Source organism: Balaenoptera borealis (genome assembly GCF_965194805.1).
Source record: "Balaenoptera borealis genome assembly, chromosome: 3".
Lineage (NCBI taxonomy): Eukaryota > Metazoa > Chordata > Mammalia > Artiodactyla > Balaenopteridae > Balaenoptera > Balaenoptera borealis.
In genome coordinates this window covers 158,354,524-158,374,627 of record NC_138866.1, presented here as the reverse complement: position 1 = coordinate 158,374,627, position 20,104 = coordinate 158,354,524, and the positions used below count along the sequence as shown (strand labels likewise).

The 20,104-nt window shown below is 40.2% G+C and overlaps 2 long non-coding RNA genes across 2 annotated transcripts in view; one reads left to right on the top strand and one right to left on the bottom strand.

Annotated features, from left to right (window-relative positions):
* The window catches only part of LOC309625974, a 247,575-nt gene extending 228,127 nt beyond the window's left edge, over window positions 1-19,448 (top strand). Inside the window, exon 4 of the long non-coding RNA XR_014242858.1 lies at window positions 14,613-19,448. This is a non-coding gene — a long non-coding RNA (uncharacterized lncRNA). The remainder of the gene's footprint in view (window positions 1-14,612) is intronic.
* Window positions 1-20,104, bottom strand: part of LOC309625960 — a 431,996-nt gene that overhangs the window by 200,347 nt on the left and 211,545 nt on the right. The window lies entirely within an intron of this gene.

Genomic DNA, 20,104 nt, shown 5'->3' with positions numbered 1-20,104 from the left:
TATTGATAGTAAGATGGTGATTTTAATCATAGTAATAATAATTTCAGGTCTCTGTCCAGAATTTTACCATTGTCAGCGCGTCTTCACATACATGATCTCACATGTAAGCTGAAGCCGTTCAGTTTACCTTGTTCACTCAGCACTTTCGACCTCATCTAAAACAATCCATCTCCAGATGGAGATGAGCAAGGAAGTGCTGATTAGTAAACAGTCAGTAACTCAGGCACAGCCAGACAGATGTCCCCCTACTGGCCGCTGGAGCAGCATTAGGAGAAGGACAGTGGCCAGAGGGCGGTCCTCCTAGAGGCCAGCCACCCATCCCGACAACAAGAAAGAGATGGGCTGTGAATGCCAAGTTCAGAGGAACCCATCCCCCCTCCAGACCTCGGTCTGGCTCAGAGACACAGAATTTACACCTGAGGGTCCCTTAGAAAGCTTCCAGCGCCATCCTTTTTCTCCCCCAAGAGCAAACCATATTAAGCTTTTGCCCAGCCTTGCATAGATGATTAGTAAAGCACACATAGTTAAATCACAAGTCTCAAAATACCTTCCCACTGGGCAAGTATTTCCTTATTTTATTGTGAGACCGTATTTAAGGAAAAAAATCTCCTCTTGAAAACCTGCCAAAGAACAGGGAAAGATGCAGGTCAGGTCCTTTCCTCATCTTGCTGAGGACCAGGAGTACATTTTTAGTCTTTGATATATATGCTCCAAATATTTTCAGTATTTAAAAAAAAAAAGAAAGGATGATATGATTTGCCCAACCATTCGCTTGATATTTCCAATGGTCCAAAAGGAGGGGTTCAGTCACATCCGCCTTGAAGGTCTTCCTGGGGATCAGCCCACCTCCACCAGCTCCCATGTCATCATAACAGAACTGGGGGGTCATTATCCTGAAGGCTTTCAGAGGCACTTGGACCAAACCATGACAGTGGAGGCATTTTCATATTTTTAAGATACTTCTTGGCAACCACACGATATGACAGATGTGACTGCTGTAAACCTGATAATTAACTTTGGTCCATGACTTTAACATCTAGAAGAAGCTGTTCCACCATTTTTAATTTTAAAGTCAATTTTATTATGAAATTATATTACCACAGAAAAGAAAGCTAGGGAAACAGGGGGAAAATCTCATAATTCCACAAGGCTACCAAAACAAATGACATATTTACCTGGAAACATTTTATCTGCATACATTTGGTGTAATATAAATGCACATCAATTGGCGTAATACAGATACCAGTGGGGACCTCCACCCCTTTGTAACTTCTCTCAATACTTCCAGTCCTACTGAATGCAGGGGCCCAGCATCTTCACGAGCTTTCCTACTTCTAAATCCCGCACCAGCACATAATGGCCCCATTTTACCCTGTGTCAAACCAGATATAAAGCTCAACCTTCTACCAACAACCCTTCACTCCTCCCACGCCGTCCCACGCCATTGCTGCCAGCACCATCAAGTACAAACACATCCCCTTCCAGACCTCCAATGCTCAGGGATAATACCATTTTGTTAATGACCGTATCTGTGACACTTTAAGGAGGATATGTACAGCAACAAAATCAGAAAGTATTTTAATTTTATAATTACCTAAAGACCATTTCACATCTTCCTTTTAATATTTGGACTCAGACTTTCTTGTATGGATTTTATTGTACCTGGAATTTCTGGTAAGTTTATTTTTTTCTCTTTCTCCCTTCCTGCCTTCGTTCTGTCTCCTTTGACAAAAGCAATATCTGTCTTCATTTTGTCAATACGTTCATATTATTTATTTCTGAGGTTTCAATTCAAAATACTGCCTTGGAGCTTTCTGACATCGTATCCTAATATGACCCAGTTGCTTTCTAAGCCTACCTCACAGTTGGACACTAAAGTGTTTTTTTTCTTTCATTCTGAGGTTAGATCCATGGTTTCTTGAGCCGCATCTCCTCTTCATTTGCAGACATTGCGGTTGGTGTGTTTGCAGTTGATTCTTTTGGGCTGGTCTATGGGAAGTGTGAACTGGAAGTCACCTGCCCCTGGCAGGCAGGCAGATTGGGTTTGTTAGATTTGGTTTCATGGTGCTTTCTTGGTCACATCTACCTTTAGGCAGAGCCTGTACATCCTCCGGTTTCCTCCAGGGCCCAACAATTCTTATTGTCTTGTAAGTGACCTGGTTCATTTTTTAATATTGTTGTTGTTGGCATTCCCATTTACAATTCCAGGTGAAATGTAGTATTTCTCATTCTCAGCTGATGGACACTGTGATGACAGAATTCTAGGTTCAAATTATTTACCCCCAGAACTTTGATGCAAGGTTCCACCAACTTCACTGCTGCTATTAAGAAACCAGACCAGTGCCAGTCTGTTTTCCTTTCCAAGTAATGCAAATTCACCCTCCATCTCTCTGGAGTCTTTAAATATGTCCTTTATCCTTGGTGTGCTAAAAGTTCGAAAAGCTGTGTCTGCATATCAGTTCTTGTTCATGGTCTCGTCAGCACAATTTAATCTAAAGACCCTCCTTTCTTCGGTTCCAGCAAGTTCTACTCTCTTTTGTTAGCTTTTTCCCTCTGTTTCCTGGAGTCTCTCTTTTTTTGGACTAGATTCATACTGACTCACTGATTGACCTTTTCATCTCTTCTCACACATTTCCTATTTCTTTATCTCTTTGTCCAAAATCTGAGAGATTTCTTTGTCTATTTCTTTAATTCCGTCAATGGAATTTTACTTTTCTATTTCTAAAGTACATTCTGCTAAAAATTCCAAAAATGTGAACAGAAATGTTTTCTGGGCCAGCATGTAAGGAGCTTGGACGTTGTCAATCTCATCCATAAAACAAGAAAAAAAGCTAAACTGAAAATCAATAGCTCTTCTTAAATCCGTCAGAGAGCTGTGGTCACAGAGCAAACCTCTGACCCCCCAAAAATGAAGATACAGACAGGCAGTTATGGAGAATCACACTTCCTGGGGCAGAAGCCTATGAGCAGAAACTTCCTTGGGAACCAGTATCAACTACTTCTTTTAAGTTTTAAAAAATCCAAGAATTCTTTGGAGATTTTAAAATCCCTTTTAATCACAGTCTCTTCTTATTTCATAGAAGCATTATCTTGTTGAATCTTTCTAAAGATACTACTAATAGGAGATGATTTTAAATCTTTACCATCCCCTTGATTTTTTTATGTGGTTTACACAATTGGTAACAGTATTTATTCATCCTAGCAATTTTTTTCACAGGGCACTACTGGTGTTCTTCTGGTGTCTGGTGCCCCTTGGTTGTCTGCTTATGTTTGTGAATTGAAGGACTAGTTAATTACAGAAGGCTGCTCCGAGTTTCTTCTGAAGCCTTGGACGTCTATCTCTACACAGTCCTCCCTTGAGTGGGTAGGTTGACTGTAACCTCTGCTCACCCAGGGAAGCTGTGGTGACTGGAAGGGTTCAGTGTAGGATGGCTGCGTGGGAAGCAGGCAGGACATCTGGGTCCTCTCCATTCTTGAGAGAGGAAGAAGGCTTGACTCTGGGCGTCAATACAAACAAGCACAGCCCTAACCCTTCCCATGTTCAGTGGGTGTGCATCTCATTTAACCCCGAGAAAAGTGCCACCCCAGAAAGCCTGTGTGTGTGTGTCTGTCTGTCTGTCTGTCTGTCTACAATGACTTGCAGAGCTCTTCCATTGACAGTTTTGCAATTCTTGACGTTGGTCTCTGCCCCACTTCCCACTCTCACTTCCCATACTTTTAAGAAGCAAGAGGAGGGTTTCTCAAGCACTTCAGAAGGGAGGGCCTTGCCCCTCCTCTCTCTCTATTTCCTATGCACGATCCAGCCTAGGGTTAGCTCTGATTTTTTTTATAAATGTGTCTAAATGTTTTCCACATTCTACACGTTGATCAATATTACTGAATGGCTGTTCGCTCACCTTTCCTCCTCTCAGATCTTTTATGAATATTCTTCTTTGTGCTTCTTCACTGTTACTTTAATGGGATTTTAGGAAGGACAGGAAATAATTCCATGTGCCGCATCTGCTAACGTGATCATAGAGAAAGGCACGCACACCCCTCCCACGAGCATTCTGTATTCAGTATCTTCCGTGACTCTTAATGAGCATAATATTCCATTCAGAACCTGCCCATCATTTATTTATCTGTTTTCTGATTTTGTATATTCATCAACTTCTCACTTTTTATGCTTAGAAAACAGGCTAAAATGAATATGATCTGTTCATGTAGCTTTTGCCTTCATTTCATTTATTTTCTTTGGATCGATTCCCAGAAACAGGACTCCTGAGTCAAAGGAGATATTTATTTTTATGACTCAAATGGTTTTCCAAAAAAGCGATGCCAATTTACAATGATACAACAGTACATGAGAATACTCATTTCACCTTTTTTACCTCTGGTCACTAAAACTCTTAAATACTTGCTTTCCTGTGTCTTCTAAAATTTTTAATTAGTTTATTAAGTCTCTGATTATTACTTTTGCCTGGCTCATTAGTAAAACAAATGGTTTAAACAAAGTAATCCCTTTGATTTCTTTTTTTTTTTTAGTGAAAGCATAGACTTTATGCAGATTCTTTTGATTTTAATGTGCTTTTAACTAATAAATTCAGTAAAATTAATTCTCACATTTTACTCAATAATTTCTCCTTTCTCTACTTCTGAAAAAAATACAATGAAAGTCACTCAGAGACATCTACTATCTACCTTCAGTGTTCCATTTACACTAGAAATATATCACTTTTTCACTTAGTAATAAGTTTTCCTCTTGCCTGTGTAATTGCAACACAACAGATGCAAAAGAAGAACAAACCAATTGGCTTTAAAAGGTAATAAATTCCTTTAAAAAAAAAGTTTTATGGTACCAACTAACATTGTTTGAGACCAACAAATAATTTGGTAAGCAAAAGCCTTCTTCTGGCATTATGTGTAAATATTATATATAATTTTCAAGACAATGTAAGGTAGATACTGTTGTCTGTTACCTACGTTTTACTTAACAACAGTTTAGAAGCAGCAAACTAGAAAAACTATTTGAGATTAAAGTAATCATGTTAGGCAGAACCTTGGAATGAAAAGTGATGGTTTTTAGCCAATCAAAGCAGGGTCAGATAGAGAAAAAAATAATTTCAAATCATATTGTACAGATAACAACAACAACAACAAAGCCCCTGGATTTTTAAATAATAATCAGTTGTGTCATCAAAAAGCTTAAAATCTGTCCAAACACCATTTAGAGAAAATTATTTTTAACATATTTTAGAAAATTATATTTATTTTATTTTGAGTGTTGAAGTTAAAAAGTGGTCAACAGGAAAAGTATTTGTATGGAATATATCTTTGTTCAACATAATTAGATATAAATTCTGTTTAAAAATTTCAAATCATGAAGTTAAAATTTTGGAAGTCTTTTGACTCTTTTTTCGACAAGCACATTGGGGTTCAGTGTTGATTGGACTTCTATCCACGTGTGTCTGATGATCAGTTTAGAGGGCGTCGATCCACATCTATAGCACAAACATGGAATAATTAGTAAATTAAATAGTATGTTATGAATGAATGAATGCTGAGTGTGTACCCAGGGAAAAAGGTACTAATTATACATTACTGAAAATATAAATAAAAAGAGTATCAAGAGCTGTTATGGACTGAATGTCTGTGTCCCCCCAAAATCCAGATGTTGAAAATCCTAGCACCCAGTGTGATGGTATCAGGAGGTGGATACTTTGGGAGGTGATGAGGTCATGAGGGTGGAGCCCTCACAATGGGATTAGCATCCTTACAAGAAGAGACAGGAGAGAGCCTGCTTCTCCCTCTGCTCTCTGCCCTGTGAAGACACAAGGAGAAGACGCCTTCTGTGAACCAGGAAGCAGGTCCTCACCAGACACCGAATCTGCAGGGGCCTTGATCTTGGACTTCCAGCCTCCAGAGCTGTGACAAATAAAGTCCCATTGTTTAAGCCACCCAGTCTGCAGTATTCTGTTATAACAGCCCAAACTAAGACAAGTGCTGAGAGAGAAATATTGACTCAGACAAACGGGAAAATGAACAGAGGGTGTGTGTTAGTATCTCAAGATCCCTGCCTTGCCTGGTGTCTTTGTGCATTTTATTTTCCAAAACTAGATTATAATTCAATTAACTGGAAAATACTAACTACATGATTTCAGCTTATAGTAGAGGAATGATATGTGAAGATGATTCAGTGTGCACCCTGTCCAAGAAATACACATTTTTTTGGTCAACATCTTTAAAATTTCAGCTTTTCCACAAATACGCTAGTCAGTATGTTCCCAAGCACATCAACACTAATATAAAGATCATATCCATTATATATGAATATGAAAATTATGCAAGTGAAAATTACATTTCCTCCGTGGGTGAATTTAAAAATCTTGTCATTGTAACGATGTTGAAACAGAATATCTACATGTTGATGAAGCCAGGAACAAGAGGACAAAATTAGATCTCATTCTGATGTGTTTACCCATAACCTAAATCTGATAGAAGTTAAGAAAAATTCTATTCTGAAACCCCAGCTTAGCAAAGACTCTCATAAAATCAAAGGAGATAAGTTCTAAGGTTACTAATAAGCTATAGTCAAATTCCATCGTTCAAGGTACACACTGACATATAAATTAGGGGGATCATAGCATCCAGGATGGTCCCCACAGCTGCCTGCACCTTCCCTTACGATGCCAGCTGTCCTCTCATTGGGAACAATAACAGACATGCTTCCCTTATTTTCTGGAAAAAGAGTGAGAAAGGAAGGGGAAGAGCTCTCCATCATGTTTGAAAAGAAACACACCTGCATCCTGTTCTAGTATTGTCGGAGACCAACAAATCATTGGTTAAACAAAGGCCTTGGTCTGGGTACTATACCTGATTTCCAAGACAATCTAATAAGGCAGGGACAATTATTGTCCCATTTTTCAGATGAGGAAAATGAGAGCCAAAGTGTTTAAACGATTTGTTCAAGGATGCCCTCCTGATAAATGAAGGAGAGGATTTAAACCACGGCTAAATTTTCAAAGCCAATGTTCTTAACTATTAAGCTACATTGCTGCCTTAATGTGTTGGAAAGTGTTGTGTTAGCCAGTCAAGTTAACTCCTGTTAACAACTAAATAATTGATAAAAGTGAATAAAGATCAGTCATGAATGAATATTCTTTAAATTCTCCAAGGACAAAAGAGATTTCATGCCAGAGGAGACATATCCTTTGCATGTTTTTCTAGCAGTGCTAAGGAGAGCTTGCTGAATGTAACACTTCTCGGGGACATATGCTAACAGGGTGGTTTTCTCTCTTTCACCAAACATAGATACTGTACATTTTTTTTTTTTTTTTTTTTTTGGCTGTGTTGGGTCTTCGTTTCTGTGCGAGGGCTTTCTCCAGTTGCGGCGAGCGGGGACCGCTCTTCATCGCGGTGCGCGGGCCTCTCACTGTTGCGGCCTCTCCCGTTGCGGAGCACAGGCTCCAGACGCGCAGGCTCAGTAGTTGTGGCTCACGGGCTTAGTTGCTCCGCGGCATGTGGGATCTTCCCAGACCAGGGCTCGAACCCGTGTCCCCTGCATTGGCAGGCAGATTCTTAACCACTGCGCCACCAGGGAAGCCCTATACATTTAAGAATTACATGAAAATCTGCAGCTATTCTTCTGGCACGACTTCGCCTCTGCCCCTAGACAGAGCAGTGAAACCCTGCCAGAATATGGAATTTTAAAAAAGAGTAAGACAGTGTCCCTTACTGCCAGAATTATTTGCTGTCCAGCTCACAGCTATTCCTTAGCAAAGCAGTTTCTCAACCCTGAGGACACACCAATTGGTGAGAACAGTCGTGGATCACACAGTTCCCAAGTGTGCACTAGATGAGTGAAACTGTCATCATGTAGAAGCTACAAATTGAAATCTCATAAAACAACGTGGATGCTGTGTCAGCCACACTCCTGAATCACATCCACGTCCACATATTTCAAAATCCTAACAGCTTTTCCCCCAACTGGAAAAAACAAAATCTCAGGGTATTATTCAATGCTATCTTTTGAAGTTTATGAAAATGAACGTACATTTTATTGTTTATTTTCTTGCCAGTGAAGTCTTAGATCACCCATTGTCTGAAAATTGTCCAGATGAACAGGTTCTGAAAGGAAATTTTCACAATAAAGCCAACTCTGTTCTTTTAACAATTAAATGAATAAAGACGTTTATTTAGATCTTGATGAGGCAACCCTTCCGCAGAGAATGTGTAACTGAAGTGTTTCTAAATTCTCTCCCATCCTTGTCAATCTATCCCGTCAACCCCATCTTCCGGGGGTACCTCCTCATCCACTTCTGCGTGAAGTCTGCTGAGACAGCAAATCCACAGCGACCTCTCTTTTCTCAGAGATCCAGATGTGCTTCACAGCACTAAGTGGTGTTTTAGATGTCGTTCTCATGTTTTCAAATCAAATTTAAGCTTTTTTAAAAAAGAAAATAGCCATGCATTCCTGTTGCATCTACTAAAGCAAGAACAGTGCCTGATAAATGCATATTTACTGGTAGAATGTATGAACATTCTTTACTTGTACCTGAAAGTACTGACTGTTGGATAGTATAATGTCTCCAGTTCATATTCAGGGAAGTGTAGGGTCGTACTGTCACACTGGTTCATCCTAAGATAGAGGGAAGAAGATAGCTAAAAGATGGACATAGTTGTAACTCTGTGTGGATATTTAAGAAATTGGATGGTGTAATCCAGAAAATCCATTTTCAGATTTATTCTAACACTGGTTCTCTTATTATATTCTCTTTGGACTCCTTGTGGGGGTAAAGAAAAAGGAAGGCATCTCTGAATATATATCAACACATTAAATGTAGGCTAAGAAGGCATCTCCTCTTACAACAGTAGATAATTTTTCACTTTTTTGATTCCTGCCCCAACTCTGGCATCACATGTAAATCCATATGCCAGTCAGAAGGGAGTCCAGACTATTCTTTTTATGTAATGTATAGAATAGGTTAGTCCCAATTTGAAACATGTGTCATATTCACCATCCTCTTAGTGCTAATATTCATAAGCTTCATTGGACTTTTTTGGTAAATATTCTGAAGACTATTAACTTATATCTTTTTCTCCTAACTGAAAGGTAAGGTATTTCATAATACTTGCAAAGTCAGGTAATTGATTCCAAAAGGAACTCAAAGGTTAGAACTGCAATTTCCTCTAAAGGAAACACCCATGTTTGGAATCTTTAGAAGCTGTCTTTACATTATTAACAGCCCTACTTATAGTTGACAGACAAGTAATAATGTGGCCATCTATCTCCAAGACAGCAGAGCTGAATATATTTCTAACATTATAAATGAACTTTAAAAGCCCTACAGACAAATTTCATTAAAATAAAGAATGTAAATTTGGTAAATGGAGTCTTTGGATTTTATTGATGAATAAATCTTTACTTTTCTACAACTGCTAATAAGGATCTTGAAGGTTAAATAAATAAAATAAACATTTCCTATGTATTAGATGCAGTGCTCTTTGGGCCAGCGTGGTGTAGAATGCTTTTAGGATGACTGCACTTACACATTCTCAAAGCTGGGCAAAGGCATTCCGTAATATTCTGTAGGAAGAGCAGCAGTCATGGGAGAGTCCTGATCGTCCACAAATGAAACCCAAGAAGGATTCTCCATGATCCAACATAGATCCTTCTTGCTACATAAGGCTGTCCAAGGCCGGCAGAATGATATATTTCAGAATCTCATCTCGACCAGGTCAAGCTCAATAGTGTACCTCTGGTGGTTTAGTGAGTTAGGATAAAAAGAGTTAATTAAAAACAGTTCTTTCTTAATATGGTACAGAAATTACCCTTTTTGAAGAAGGAATTCTCTTTCTCCTAGGAAACAGTTTTGACCATTTCTTACCCTAAGTCGAGAGCATCCAAGTGTTCTTGGACATTTGCACATAGGACAGTCTCAAGATTTGTTGTCTCATGTCCCAGGATGGCTCCACATTTAAGAGAATCTTTGAATTTTGGTAAAAATATGTGGTCCTACTAAGGATGTTTAGCTTAGTGGTGTCTTAAAAAGTGTTTGTTTTTTGAAATGTGTCAGTTACCTGGTGAGACTTATCAAAACTTCTGGTGTGTGTGTGTAGAGCAGGCAAGAAATAGATAGAAATTAACTTCGGTTTCGAAGAATCTTCTGGCATTGAAACCAGCTTAGAAAAGACTACCTTGTCTGACACACCCACTTCCACAAGCATAGAGATTTACAATAAATCAATGAACTTACCCAGCGAATGTAAATTATAGCCAAGCTCCCAAGAGCCAGGCTCTTAACTTGCTGGAAACTGCTTTTCAAGACATGACAGCCTTCTGATGGCAGGACAATTTCTGACAAAGCATTTGCTGATAGATATTCTGATATCAGGAAAGATATTATACATCAAAAGAATGGCTATTTACTTCATTTTCTATGAAGTCATTCATTCACTCATTCATCATGTATGTCATAATGTGTGCTAAGACCCTGGGATTCTGGGACCTTGAGACACAAGGATGGAGAAAACCCCCGCCCTGCCTCCTGAAGCTCAATCTTATGAAACACACACACTGAAACATCAATTCATCAATTTTCTTTCCCTCTTCAACATCTTTATAGATTAACAGGAATAGAAAAAAAATTTTCTGACATCTATACGTCACTCTATTTAGTCAATAAACAATGAATTCTTCTATGTGCTAAGCATGCTGGCTTTGCCAATGTGAACACTTGACCAATAAAAGATACAGTTGCTGACCACCAAGAAATCATCATCTAATTGGGAAAAAAATGTACATCACAGAAAAAATGGAGGAAAGGTATAACTAAATTGACTAGTGATAAATTGATTCTGCTATGAAGCAATAAACTGAACGGAAAAGCTGAATGTTGGTAAAGGATTTGGGCAACCAGTCAAACTGGGCAAAATGCTAACTCAGGTCCCCTGGAGGCATTGCAATCAGGCGAGAAATCTGACTTACAGTCCAGGATGGAAGTAAAAATCACACCCCAGCCAATATTTTCATCACCTGATATTTCTGAGCCCCAAATGCATCTGGAAATGTACTGAGTGCAAGTTCCTGGCCTTGAGTGAAAAGGGACTGGGGCTTGGCCAGCTACAACTGCCCTGCAAGGTAAGCACTACGGATGCCGTTTCACAGATTAAGAAAACGATCCTCAGACAGGGTCCATAGCTTCTTCAGAATTCCTCAGAGAATAGATGGGTGAACTCAATTTAAACCCAGGCCTATGTGTCAGACATTCTGAAGCCCCCTGTTGTCTCCCCTTCTTGCTGTGCTGACTTTATGCCAGATTCACGGAGAAATGAACTATGAAATGAAATAAGTCACCAGGTCAAAAGGTGGGACCGAGGAAATGTCAAGAAACAGACTGCAAAACATGCCGTAGCACATTGCTGTGTGTTGTAACAGGAAATCACGTCTGAGCCTGGGAAACCCGTGGCTGCACAAGCCCCGCTGGGCAGTGCAGGACGGCATAGTCACGGTGACTCAGAGCCTCGGGGACAGACTGGCACGGATCCCCAGGCGGGGTTACTAAAATGACAGGGATCTGTGGAAGTGACTATTGTCAAGAAAGGTTTCTTGGCAGTAGCATTTTTCTTCCCCTTGGCTGTGAAAGGTGTAAAGAATTTGGGTAGGAAATGAGCGGAGAGGTGAATTCAAAGCAAAGGGCACAAATGACTCATGGATCAGATGAACAGTGACAGGACGGGAAAGTGAGAGATGCAGCAAAATCCCTCTCTTTCGGTTGAGGGTGGAGCAATTCCCAGGTCATACCCACCAACCTCTTGCCATAAGAAGATGCCAGAAAAAAACAATGTCCAGTCTTCAATTTTTCAGTTAGGAAACTCTTGTTAACATTCTGCATCTTTGATTATTTCATTCCTTGTAATATCTTGGAATGACATTTAAGCATGACTTCAAATAGAAGCCCCATACTATTTATTTAAAGTCCATTTTCAAAATTCTTTTAAAAGTAATTACAGGAAATTATCAGCCTTTGTATCTTGCTGGCTGACACATCATATAAATCAACTGATGTGTCACTTCTGATCAAGCCCACGTAATCATGTTACATGGCAGGAACTGACGGTCATAAATAGACATGATAACCTAATTTGGAAAGCTCAGACAAATGCAATTCCCTTTCAACTTTAGTTCAAAAACACTGGTGAAACTCTACGGTGGATTGGCATATTGATGTAACTTTGAAGAATATTTGTAACATTTTCTTGTTTCAAACCTGAAATCTATCTCAGTTTCATACTTCAGATATAAGCTCATAAAAATGTGTAATATAAAATATTTATAGCAAACGTTAAAAAGAAAGAAATGATGTGATTATCTGATTCAATCGATTTTTACCCGGTTCACTCAGTAATAAGAGTCTCTTTGAGGTGCAGGGTATAATCAGGGGTCTCTTCCCTTGGCAGAGAGTAACAGCTTGCCAATGACTCTATATTGAGAAAACCAGAGGCATTTAATGGAGAGAAGAAAGATGTATTCAAAATTGTGCTACCCAAGTGTGGTTGCCAAACTTTGAATTTCACAAGCAAGATGAATACCACAAAAGCAAGAAACTGCATCTCTTGGACCATCTAGCGTATTGTGAGGAGGACTTGACATGCTGAAGGCAGGATGGGAGTGGAGGTTCTTGGTTCTTAATGCCGGAGGCTGGCACCTGCAAGGCACATGTTAGAAGTTGTACACGTGATGAAGACGGGGATCATTGGGCAAGGCTTGGGCCAACTCAGCTCTGACCATCGTCCTGCGTTGGGCAGATTACTCAGGTGGCTAGATGTCATCCCAGAGCCCAGAATGACTCAGGCGCCGCTGTGTGTGGGTCCCTGCTATTATCCTTCACTTGCTGTATGAAACGGACCCAGCAGAATGATGCAGTAATGTGCCTGTCCTATTTCTACTCTCACCGGCTTGCAGTCCCATCTGTTTTATCTTTGTGTATGAAAGTGGTGAGGTTTCAGCCACAATGAAGGATACACTTATATCCTACAGGCTAATTTATCCAGATATACACACAAGGGTGCTTTGACTATGTGATACCATATTATGTTGTGGGAGAAGAAATGTTATAATCCATGTATCTAGGAGTATGACACCTTTTCTGTGTGTGAATCTGACAGCGAATGACTTCATTCTATTTTTCCTTCTACACAAGTTAAAAAACACAGCTTAGTACCTCCGAAGAGTAAGTTCGAAGGAGGATGAGGTAAGGCAATTAGGTAGAATGTCTGTTACCCACAGAACCTCCCATGTTCCTCCCAATTAGTGTAGTGGTATTTTTATCCAAAAAAGGGAGATAATGGGTGATGATAATGTTCTTCTTAGGAATATTGGCATGAGGTTTTCTTCTGATAGTTCATTTAATCCAAATAATGCCTTCCCCCAACAAGCACAAAAAGAATGAGATTAGTTATCTCTAAAATTTACCCCAAGTTATTTTCTCACAAGTCTGAAACAGGAAGATTTAGCTTTGAAAAATCTAATAAAATTTATTTATTTTAAAAAATCACATAGCTGACAATCTAATGAATTCTATTTATGTACCTGGTGAAATCTTCAATTAATAAAAAGAGGGTTGCCACTATGGGGACTAGACAAGGAAGAATCAGGAAGCAAAACTATTGTGGTATTTGTACAACTGTGCCAGAGAGTAAGATAGTAAATCTAGCTGACCTAAATCTTCCTGAAACTAAAAAGGGCATTCTGTTGTGAAGCAATCATAGTGAATGTCTGTTCATGACCTAGAAAAAGTACCTCTCAAGAACACCCATTTCCTGTCATCATTTAACATGATTTTGGAGTTGTAGTAAATGCAACAAGACAAGAAAAATTAAATGTAAATAAAAGAGAGGAGATATTATAAACACATTTTGATGTCCATCTTTCAAACATCTCTTTTATAAGACATTTGACCCACTGACACCGCCACTGAGCCTGATTCAGACCCCACTAGTTACTGATCAGGTGTACTGAGCACCTGCTGTGAGTGTAGCCACCCACAGCCTGGCTAGCAGCATCTGACTTATGTGTCTTGGTTCAAAAAATAATTGCGCCAATCGTATTTGCTTCCCAGGAAAATAGAGATGATTCTTTTCACTAAAAGTGGAGAGAGATAAAGAAGCAAGAGGAACTAGAAGGAAGGGAGTTGTGAGCAGAGAAAGGCAGAGAAAAATGGGGGTGGCCCTCTGAGAAAGCAGCCCTAGTTCTTGACATCTTCCACTGTCCCTGGGAAATAAAAATCTCTGCTCAGCTTTTGGTTCTTAGATTCCTGTGAGCTCTGCTTGTAATCATTTAATAGATAGACAGTCTCTGTTTCTTGAAACTGGAAGACCCCTGAAAATCCAGGGTAGATAAAAATATTCAAAGTTCTCAGCAATTACTGAGTGCCCATGATGTGACATTTCCTCACTTGCCCTCTCAGTAATCCAGGACATAGGAGTTACCAACACTAGGTAGCAGGGGATACGAACCACATGAAACAATACATGACCTGCTTATGGCACATGATGATGAATAATGGAGAGAGGAGAGAAAATTCAGACGCAAGCATTCTGACTCCCAAGTTCATGTTTTTAATTGTCTGCAGGGCTGCTGCTTCCCTGCTGATATTGTGACAATCTGTCTACAGAAATGAAGAGAATAAAAAAGAAAACTATTGGGGCTTCCCTGGTGGCGCAGTGGTTGAGAATCTGCCTGCCAATGCAGGAGACACAGGTTCGAGCGCTGGTCTGGGAAGATCCCACATGCCGCGGAGAAGCTGAGCCCGGGAGCCACAATTGCTGAGCCTGCGCGTCTGGAGCCTGTGCTCCGCAACAAGAGAAGCCGCGATAGTGAGAGGCCCGCGCACCGCGATGAAGAGTGGCCCCTGCTTGCCAGAACTAGAGAAAGCCCTCGCACAGAAACGAAGACCCAACACAGCCATAAATAAATAAATAAATAAATAAATAAATAAATAAATAAATAAATAAATAAAAAAGCAAGCTATTAAAACTGCTGTCGTTCTTTGATTCTAAAATATAATCAATTGGAATATTTAAAATCACTTTACTTATAGCAATTTACAGAAAAAACAAAACACTGAAATAATTTTATACTTTTTTTCTAAGGAGGCAGTAAGACATTTTTATTCATACAATTATATACTGCCTCCCTCTGTAAGATTTAATCTATATTTAAGTTTAGTGATCTTCATTTCATAGTTTAGATTTTCTTCTGAAAGATGTTTGGCCATTATGTATGTCTTCATGGGGACTCATTGGTTCTGATAAGCTGCACTTATCATTTTCAGGCTTGACACTATAATTTCAAGTATTATAGAGAAGATCGGAGTTTATACTTCCAGTTTGGTCAAAATTGTGGTTTTCTTTTTTCTTTTTTTTAAATTAATTTTTATTGGAGTATAGTTGCTTTATTTTATTCTTAATTTATTTACATAAGGATAAAAGTCAATGAACTTTTTCTTGGAAGACATATGGAAACTTCAAACTGGTATTTAGTACCTAGTGATAATCTCTCATGATGCATGAATCCGTTACGACAACCTCTCTGAGTTGAAGAATTGCATGATCTATTGGAGACATTTAAAAAGTACATACCACATTAAAGTGGTATGTAGAAGCATTGTCTGTACACACAGTACATTTTTGTTTCTATACTCTATCACCTGTAATCACTTCTCAGGCAACTGACAATTTCTGACCCAAATTTAATTTAAATTTCAATTGCATCCAGTGCTACCAATGCAAAGAGTCCATGTGACAACCAAATGGACTGATGTCGTCTCAGCCCAGAAGAAAGCAATCTGCCAGCAATGACAGCTCTGCCAGGACTCACCAACCACCCCCCCCCACCCCGCCACCGGTGACAACTGTAGAGAGCACTATGGTTGACGTGGATTATAAACCAGAGACATTAAAATATGAAGAAAGCATTCACTTGAAAATGATAGAAACGGTGATGAGAGAGTTCAGTAAGATGGCCAGTTGCCAAATAAATGCAGAAAAATCAATATTTTTCCTATATGTCGGCAATAAAAATCATTTTATTATTCCTCTGTGGCCATTGGGAAATGTATTGGAAATGTCTATACTGTTATAATCTTTACCCTGTTATAACAGTAGCCTTACGATAATGAAAATACCTTGCAATAAACTTATCAAACAACTTTCCAGAGTGATAAGAAGAGGAGCATTCCTTCTGCCAGGAATCGTGGTAAACACGCCACATATGCCATCTCATTTAATCCCCACAAGAACCCATGTAAGAGATGTACCACTTATGAGAAAAATGCAAACTATGAGGTTTAGAAAGAAGTTAATAAGGTTCAGAAGTCCATATTAAGAGGCGAAACTGAGATAGTTTGTAAGTTGTCATACTCACTGGGTCTTGAACCTCAGATCTACATCTCTCTAATTCTCAAGTTCCAACAAATTCGCCATAATTACGTTGTTTCAAAAAAAGTATTTTATCTCAGAGAAATTGCCCAGAATAATTTTTTTCAAAAGTTAACAAAGGGCTCTCTTATTTGCTGGAATTTTTTTTTCTTATTTAATTGGACACTTTAGCCATGATAAGAAAAAAAATAAAAATAGATGAAATTTTATTTCAATATGTTTCAAATACTCCTATGAAAAATATTAGAACCATTAGAACTTTCTGACACCATAAGCCAGAATCAAAACCTCTGAGGAACTTTTACGTTTTTCTGTCCTCAAATTAAGGAGGGCTCCAGTCCCAGCCTTAAAAAGGATCTGAATTTGTCCACCCATCTCAAATCTCTGTGGCTACACATAACCAAGGCACCAAAACAACACCAAATGGCATGTGTCCAGCAAAAATGAAGTCTTTAAGTCAAGATAATGCAAAATTTCAAAGCACAGAAAAGTGACAAGGTGATGAGCAAAAAATCTTCTTAAATTAGAGAGGTCCTAGGGACTGTCTGCTCTTGTTTTTTTCCAGCTTGAATGAGAAATCCCATTAAAACTTTGATGTCAGCACTGTTGGTTCTCTACATTTTATTTCTCAATTGTAGCCCATTCTTAAAATGTGGATTATTGAATTACATATTTACCGAACTGGATTTGAAAGCAAAACTATGTAAAACAAAAACACTATTGAGTTAGTAACCTAATAAGCAGTGACATGTTACCTTGAGGGGTTTGTGGGAGAGACAAACGTTTTATCCACCTGCTCATGAGTCATCATGGACCTTATCCAAGTTAAATCTTGGCAATATTGCCTCTTTTGAACCTTATTCGTTACCACATTTGGCAATTACTAAAGTGATTATAAATAAGTGATTTCCTGTAGACCTTGGAATCACCATAAGCAGAGCATCAACATTACCTTTAAAAATAAATTAAAATAAGGAGTCACTATTTTCGCCAGACCACAAGCTCTGATCATGCTACTGGGAAAGGCTTTATAGAGTTGGAATTCTCTGCTACCACGTTTAACTCACCACCCTCCTCTTGGGACGCCACTGGGGGCTTCTTGTCCAGACAGCCCCGAGAGCCAAGCCCCTTGGAAACCAGTGAAAGCTCCAGGCTTGCTTGTGATCTGCTGAATGAGAAGGAAGCTGGGAAAAAGAACATTGACAAAGGCCCACGTGAACTACTTAACGCAGCAAAGGTGGCGGCGAGGTTGGGACTCAGAGTTAACAGCTGTCACAGTCCGTGTTGCCGAGGTACCTTCTGATGGTACTGGCGTGGCTAGAGCATCACCACGGTGTTATTTCACAGAACACATGACACACTCCAGCGCTTTACTGTGGATCCCGTTTTCCGTGAACTTCTAGGTTGTGATCCAGTCCGTAGGGGACAGGGGTCCACAGCATAAAATGCTGTCCCACAGATGCTATTGTTGAAACCCTCTGAGAGAAATAACCAAGGCTGCTCTGTTTAATGCTGATACCACCTTCAGATGATCATTTAATGCCCCTACTCAATGGCATTGCTTATGCACATGACCCTACATGCCTCCCAGAATAAAAGCAGGAGTCATTTATTCATTCAGCACATTTTTAGGAAGCACCTACTGGTTGCAAAGCAGTGCCCTAGACACGTTGGTTGTATCATGAACGGAAGAGACAAAGATCCCAACATCGTCCAACTTACTTTCTGGTGAGAGAGATGGTTCATAATCAAAAAACACTAAACAAGTAAATTATACAGTATGTTAGAAGGTGATAAGTGCTCAGGCAAAAAGAAAAAAATAGAGTGGAAAAGGATTTGGAAATATGAGAGCTTGGTGAAGTAGGGAGGTTTGGACAGATCTCATGTTTGTAGAATAAGAAATCAAATTTTTAAAAAACATAACCAGCAGGCAAACCATCAAGGTTTTAGATACTACGCAATGCAAAATTAAAATCTGGCTCTGTCCATCTCATCCTTGTGGCCAGCCTCTGCCTCCCACCCCTGGGAAGTCCTGGTTTCATGACTGTTGCACAAACAGGCGAAGAGGGCTGGCTTCCAGTCCATCTTCATGGGCACCTGCTCTGCTGCCTTCACATAGTTCTTAGGAGGCAACTTCCGGTCGATGTCATTTAAGGAGAGTGAGAATCCAGACAGCACACACGGGAACCACCACAGAGATAACAGCTGCCCTTTGAGGAAAACTCAGATGACAGTAGCAGGGATTCCACATGAAAGTCAGACACTCGACGGGTTTTTATGTCTCTAATAAGGCAGAATTTTCAAATTGCGCCTCCAAGTAAAAGGATGCTCTATGTATTTTAGAAAAGGATGAAATCAAATTAGTCTGTTTCTTTCATTGTGACAAATCTTGCATAAATTCATGAGATATATATATATATATGTAGAGCAACTAAAATTGCATTAAAAAGATAAATTTCAGTTAATTCATGTGGAATGGGCAGCAAGAGAATAATTAGAGATGTCTTAGTCCATTCAGGCTGCTGTTAAAAAATACTACAGATGGGATGGCTTAGAAAAGACATTTATTCCTCATAGTTCTGGAGGCTGAAAATCCAAGGTCAAGGTGCAGGCAGATTCCTTGTCTGGTGAGAGCCCACTTCCTGTTTCACAGACAGCGTCCTCTCACTCTGTCCTCACATGCAGGAAGGGGCGGGGAGCTCTCTGGAGTCTCTCCTATAAGGACACTAATCCCATCATGAGGGCTCCACCCCCCCATGACCTCATCACCCCCCAAAGGCCCCGCCTTCTGACACCATCACTTGGGGGCTAGGTTTCCACATATGAATTTTTGGGGTGACACAAACATTCAGTCTATAGTGATAGGATATACTTTTTTGAACCTGAGATAAATAAATAATAGCCTTTGGAATAAAAGGACCTTTAGTAGAGATGGCTGAGGGTTGCGCTTGACCGGGGATTGAAGGATTTGAGCAGTGACAAGGTAAGGACAACCCTGGGGGGGCAGAATTCCTCGTGTCAAAAATGAAGAGCTGCTCGCCTGTTGACAGATGACAAATTTGGGTCCCCCAGTGGTCGCTCGAGGCCGGCCTGTGCAAAGTCACAAATTGAGTGAGTGCGGAGCCATCGAGGGGTCGAGCGGGCCCTGGGCTTCGGGGAGGCTGGGGCTGAGCTGCTCTCTGCAGGTCCATCCAGTCAGCTGAGGGAGGGCCAGGAGTCCACGAGGACTGGGCTGGACCGTCTGTTACTCAGGGCACAGCCGGCAACAAGGGCCTCACGCCTGCACGGGTTCTTCTTGCCCTCACTTTCCACGAGGGGGATGCAAGGTGGTCCCGATGGGTGCTGCACATGTGGGGTTCTACATCACTGCTGACGAGCCCCCCAGTCTTGTTCGGGGGGCTGCTGGCAAACCTGCCCATCCTCCCCTCCAGAGAGACGTGCTCTCTAGTAGCCAGGAGGGTAAGCAAAGCTCTTCTGGGGAGGGGAGAGGAGGGGAGGGGAGGAGAGGAGGAGACCTTTGTCTTGGCTGTCTGTGTGAGGTTACAAACGTGCCCCACCCCTACCCCTGCTAGGCTTCTGGCAAGTTTTCCCATTCCTTCAGCCATGCCAAGCTATCTGACCAGAAAAAGGGGCCAAATCCACTTGGCTTGTTCCATGCAGCGTTTAACTAAGGTACAGCCAAGAG